Below are 6,253 nucleotides of genomic sequence, written 5' to 3' on the forward strand. Positions count from 1 at the left end.
AGAGACATCATAGCAGCAACTGGCATGTCATGACAAGCAGTCCATATTCAGAAGACCAGAATGACAGGCACTCCAAGCATGAAACTACTATTACAAATTACCATTTGCAGTGCAGTAGCTTAGTTCACAGGTATCAGTATATATAGTTAGTCAGGGAAAGCTTCTTTATTTGGCGGGCAGTCTGTGGTCTCAGCTCTGAGTTTTTCTGACTTTTCAAATAAACCTTTCTCTGAAATTAGTTTTTTGGCCAGGTCAGTTTGTGGGCTTTCCCAAATGGTGACAGAACCAAGGGCGCAGAGTGAGAAGGAGGCAGGGATGGACATGTAGATCAAGAGAGTGTAGGCCATGTATGGACTCCGATAAGGGTCAGATTCTGACTTGAGATGGCCATGTCACTCGCCACTCACAGATAGCATCGGTACCAGTCTGCACACACTGACCTGCTGTGTTCTGTAGTCAGTCACACCTCTCTGTGGATGTTCATTTGGGTTCGCAGCTGCTCCCAGCACCAGAATCACTGCCTCAGCTACACCTCAGACCACCAGCGTTAGAGTCTCATAGGGAGCAGCAACTGAGACCTCACACATGCAGTTCACAGTAGGGCTTGGGATGCCACGGGTGGGCAACGCCTTGCCGATCAATGCAGGAAGAGCTCGAGTGACCATGTAGGCCACAGCAAGGAGGGAAATGCAGAGAAGCATCACCCTCTTAATGCTCACCTCTTACTGTGTGCTTCCTACTGCGCTGCCCTGGCATTCCTTCTACCCCTTGTCTTCTACCCCTTATATGTATTACCACTACTGTTACTATTATTATTGAAATATTGGAGATTGAGCTCAGAGCCTTCACTGAGCTATACTTCCAACCCTGCTTTTTTTGCGGTTTGTTTTTTTTTGATTTTTCTTTTTAGAGGTAGAGTCTGTCTAAGTCATTATATCACCAAGGCTGAGATTGAACTGGAAGTCTTGCCTCAGCCTCCCAAACTCTGGGATTACAGATGTGTACCCCAACAATACAACTGTCTCCTGCATCAGTGATACTGCTCCAGGCTCTGGAGGAAGCCTGGTGCATGATGACACTGTCCCCACAGAGGAAGATGTCTGAGGAGTGGAAGGAATGTGAGTTGAGGAAGATTAGCACCTTGAGGATCACCTGAAGCTAGAGAAATGCAGAACCCTGCAGATGTGTGTCAGAACCTGGACTCCAACTCCCTCTGCAGCTGACATCTCTGCATTAAAATTGAGGAAGCGCGACCCTGCGGGTGTCTGGAGTAGATGGGCCCAGCCCTGTGCACAGCAGTAAGTGCAGCAGTGTCTTGGGCTGTGCCCTTGCTGCCAACAGCACCGCTTCTCCACTTGTGAAACAGCCATGTCCCCAGGCAGCCTCTGGGTGTCCCAGACAGCAAATCACTCTGCCCTGAAAACAGGGTTTCTCAGTCCAGAGCCCCCTGCTGCCCTCTCAGCAGTCCCTGGGGCTCCTCAAGATGCCTGTTCTTAGGCCTCCAGGGCTGAGAAGCTGTGTTTCCTAGTTCTGATGAGCAGTGAAGAATATTAGAGCAAGGATATCAGGCATTGCAGTGCATACCTGTAAACCCAGCACTCTGGGACACAGAGGCAGGACAATCTCAAATTCTAGCTGAAAATGGGCAACTGAGTGATAATAGCGAGAGCCTTTTTCAAAAAATAGAAAAGGTCTGGGAATGGAGTTCAGTGGGAATGCATTGGGTTCTGCCCCTAGTGCACACACGCACACGCACACACACATACACACACACACACACACACACACACACTTACACAGTCATACAATCATGCATGCACACAACAGGGTGGTCTTGTCCTGGGGGTTCATAGGAAGTGCCAACCTTTCTCACCCACATGAGGGAAAACTGCAGAATGACCCATGACCCAGATACATAGTCTGAGCTGAGGCCCAGTTGAGGTGGATGCATGATTTGCCCAGGCAAAGCCAGTGAAAAAAGGACCAGCGAATAGGGCCCCCAACTCCCTCACTGGGAAGAAGAGTGACAGTACCCCCAGTGGCCCCATGGGAGACCACTCCTGGGAGGTGTGTGTGACACACCTTGGGTCAGTGTCACAGCACATGAAAATGCAAGATTCTGAGAGTTGGGCTGCGCTGCCTGGGAGCTGTGGGAATGGCTGGAGGGTCTCCAAATTCATGGTTTTCTGGTCTCTAGTGAAGACTGTGCAGACCTAGCACTCCCATCTGGCCACCACCTCCAACCCAGCATCCTGCGATTACTGTGTCCGACAGCTTCTGTAGGTGAAGAGGTCCTATCAGGAAACACCAGGAATGTCAGCACCCCTACAGAAGTGTCTGTTGCACATGACAACCCATGAGTCACTCAGCACCTTGGGACAGAAATAGGCAGAAGGAGCTTTTGAAATTCTTCAAGGGAGATAGATGGTGATTGAGCTCTGTCCACCTTCTCTCATGCTGTGGAGTTAGCCAGAGAGGCCTGGCCTGGGGCAGGACTTATGCACAGGCTCCTGTGGCCTGCCCTGTGCTGACTGAGTACACACAGCGGGGGCGCTTTCCTGCCCACCATCTTGGTATTGGCAAAGAACCGTGCAGATGAGGGGTGCTGTGGGTGCTGGGGTCCTGGGTGGGTTTTTAGGTTCTTGTGTGAAGGAAGCAGTGGGAAAGTTTAATAAAGTTGAATCCGGTGGTGGCAGGCTCAGGATGAGTGCACCTGCGCTGGCCAGAAGGAGAATGGAGGGGTGCTGCAGGCGTCACGTTTGGGAATTTAAATTGTTGACCCGAGCTGAGAGGGCCTCCTCTTGCATCTTCCAGAGCGGGCATGATTGGCAATGTGACTGACTGGTGCTGAGTCAGCCAGGTGCGCCCATGATCCTTCCCATGTCCCTTCCCATGACCCACTCTGGTGCAACTAGGTGCACGATGCGTAGCACGCGTACTTGAGCCTCGTGAGCTCCAGGTGAAGAGAGGCTACTGCGGGCCATGCCAGCAGGTCTGTGAGCTTGTGATCTGCTTGCAATGGCCTGTTTTTCTTTTCTCTGCCTCTGGTCCCTAGGACAATGGGGCTGGGGTGGCCCTGGGTGTGGTCGAGGGGAGGGGGAGGAAAGATGAATGGCCCAGTAGTCCAAGGTGTCCTGTATAAGAAGAATTTAAGCTCCGCTTTGCAATGTTGAAACAGAGGCTCAGATGCCGCTTATTCTTTCTGCCCAATTTGCTGATGGACATTTATTGGATTTGATAGTTGAGGCTGTGAGTCAAGCCCAAGATGTGGATCATGTGTGGTCATGCACAAAAGCCATCCAGCAAACAGGGTGGGCATGGATTTGTGCCATTGCTTACTTTGGTCTCTTAGCCAGATCTGCGCATGGTCTGGCATTTTCTAGTGCTGCATGGGCACTGCTTGGGTCCTCACCTGGGGGCATGGCGGCTCCACTGGTCCTGCAGCATGGCTAGTGTAGTAGGAGGCTCTGGCCCCTGTGTTTGGGGGATGATGCAATTCAGCCACGCCCTACACCTCCTTGTGCTTGGAGCTCCAGCTTCTGACTAGCAGCCAGGAGTCACACCAGCTGTGCACACCCCATCACGCTTGTGAGACCCGCACCTGCTTCCTTCCCTGGCTCCTCAGGTCTCTGGGACACACCACATTGCTTTCTAGAAGTCTTTCAGCCTTTTCTGCCTGCAAAACAACTGCCCACCGCCTTGTCCTGTTCACATGGATGAGCTTCCTGAGCCCTCATGGACCACACTGACTTGGAGTAGATCTTTGTGGCTGGTGACAGAGCTGAGACAGAAAGATGAACCCAGGCAGAGGAGGAAGGCTGAGTCACAGAAGAGAGGGAGCTGCCGTGCAAGGAAGGCCCTGTGGTGAGGACCTCCCATGCCTTGGGGGCTGAGAGGAGACCCCGGCTGGAGGGAGGGTGTCTCAAAGGCAGCCCCAGCTCTACTATGTCTTTTTCCCAGGAATGCCAGGCCAAGACGGCCCTGAGGCCACCACATGACCAGCCCATCCCACAGCAGCAGGAGTGGAGCTAACCTTTTCCCAACACCGTGCCCATTGCCTCCATTGTCCCTGCTGCCCTCTGCTGTCCCCAGTCCAAGGCCCCTGTGCCTCCCCTACTGCCCCATCACCACCCCTCTCTTCCCGTGAACTGACTTCTCTGGAAATAATGCAAACTGAAGTCAGAGTCTCCTCATTTCTCATGAATCCAGGTCACTGGTCCCCTCTCCAAAGGGAAAAGTAGCTTCCTGCTGTGGTGAGACTGCAGCCTCCTCCTTCAGTGAAAGTAGGTCAAGCTGCAGCCCCGTTAGGGGCAGGGGCTCTGCAGTGACCTGGAGCCCAGGGCAGGCGGTGGGCGGGCGGCAGATGGCTTCTCCGCGGGTACACGCCATGTGCTGCTGCCAGCCACAGCTCTGTCTTCTGGGGGGCCCCTCCCCTGGCCCTGTGCCTGTCTTGCTAGAGTTTTCAGATTTCTCTGTGAAGCTCTTTATGGTCGGTGACCCTGGCCACCGGAGCTGTGAAGATAGTGGATTTATGGCAGGCCTGGAGAGCTCCAATCCAGGGTGTTTCCCCGCTTTCAGCCAGTCATTTACTTTCAAATGCTCTTTCTGTTATTTATGGCTTTCAGCGACACTGATGGCTTCAGAGAACTGCATCTTATCAGATGTACAAACTAACTGGATTAAAGGAAAACCTCACATTTCATCAGAGAGACTTAGCCAGGAATCCTAGAAGCGTAGCTGATCTTCTAGGTCCTGAGTCTGCTGTCCCCGAGGAGCTGTGAAGTTCAGGGCAAAATCTGGGGCTGCGCCAGGCATAGTCACAGCTCCTGGGGTCTGGTGATACAGCACACAGGTGGGCTGGGCACACCGTGGCCCTGGCAAGCATGGCTCGCTGGAAACACCTGAGCCACCTGAGCGCACTTTTGATAAAAGCTACCCACGCAGCGATCATTCCTTTTTCATCTCCACCTTGCTCTTGGTGCCCCTGGGAATGAGCAGCCCCAAACTCAGGCTGGAAGACTCTCAAATAGATGGCCCAGAGGATCACTGGATACAAATGCAAGCTACAACCTGGCTTGGTGTCCTGAGCCTGGGGAGCTTTATTTTCCCTCAGAATGAAGACCGGCTCTCAGCGGCACAGTTACAAGAAGTGGGGCCTGGTCCAAGGCTGCCCGTCCTCCAGTACACAACTGTCTATTGTTCTCCCAGCTTGTTACCATGGCAATCTAATTAAAGCAGCATCCCGGCTGCCAGCCCCTAGGTAGGGGCCTCCGACAGCTCCTCACTGGGCCACGTGGCCCATCCCTCTTAGGCTGCTCCAGTGGATTCTGAGCGGGACCTGGCTATCCAGAATATGACCCAGAAAAAGCCTTCAAGTTGATGGGGGCTGCGGGGTTAAATGCTACCCCCTGTGTTTTCTGACAGGAAGAAGACAGGTCAGGTGCTGCAGCCTTGCGTAGTGACCTCAGGGATTATTTTCTTCCTCCTGAAGGAGAGCCAGGCAGACAGTACCTTCCTGGCAGATGAAAGAAAGGGACTGGCCAAGTGGGCTCCTGGCCCCATCCTTCCTCAGGCTGTCCCCTTGCAATGGCAGAGTCCCTGTGTAAGCACAGGGGTCAGGTCAGTCAGCTCACATGATGTCAGGGCTGCTAAGAGACTATGTCCCTTCCAGGCATTGCTGCCCCCATGGCCTCTCCGTGGGTTCTGGGCCCATGACAGGGCAGGCACGCTCACCACAGTGTGGCAGAGGCGGCCATCGTGCTACTGCCATGGAAGCCATGTGGTTAAGAGTGGGAGGTTTAGGGGAATTGCTCAAAGTTTGAACCCTGGTGGGTTAAGGTCTTAATGCAGTAGTATGGTCTGCAAATGGGGACAGTAGTGGGTACACAGGGCTTCAGTGAAAAATCACAAGTCTCCAACGGCCAATGGGTCTGCGTTATGGATCACCTGCATTTTTTGCCCCCAATGTTTGGAGGGCAGTGAGCCTTGTCCCTCTGAACACAGTGTCCAGCATCCTAGATCACAGGATGTTCGCATTCATTGAATGCTTTTGTACAGTGTTATCTATCTATCTATCTATCTATCTATCTATCTATCTATCTATATCATTGGTACCAAGAGTTGGACCCAGTGACTTCACACTGACCTATATCCCCAGTCCTTTTTTATTTTCCATTTTGAAGCAAGGGCTTGCTAAGTTATTCAGTTGTCAAGACTGGGCTCAAACTTGGGATCTTCCTGCCTCAGCCTCCAG

General features: G+C 52.7%; 1 pseudogene; it reads right to left on the reverse strand.

Moving 5' to 3' along the window:
- LOC101567151 overlaps positions 1 to 5,756 on the reverse strand; it is an 8,470-nt pseudogene extending 2,714 nt beyond the window's left edge.
- Between the last annotated feature and the right edge of the window lie 497 nt (positions 5,757 to 6,253).

This window comes from Octodon degus, unplaced genomic scaffold (assembly GCF_000260255.1).
Source record: "Octodon degus isolate 3935 unplaced genomic scaffold, OctDeg1.0 scaffold00151, whole genome shotgun sequence".
Classification (NCBI taxonomy): domain Eukaryota; kingdom Metazoa; phylum Chordata; class Mammalia; order Rodentia; family Octodontidae; genus Octodon; species Octodon degus.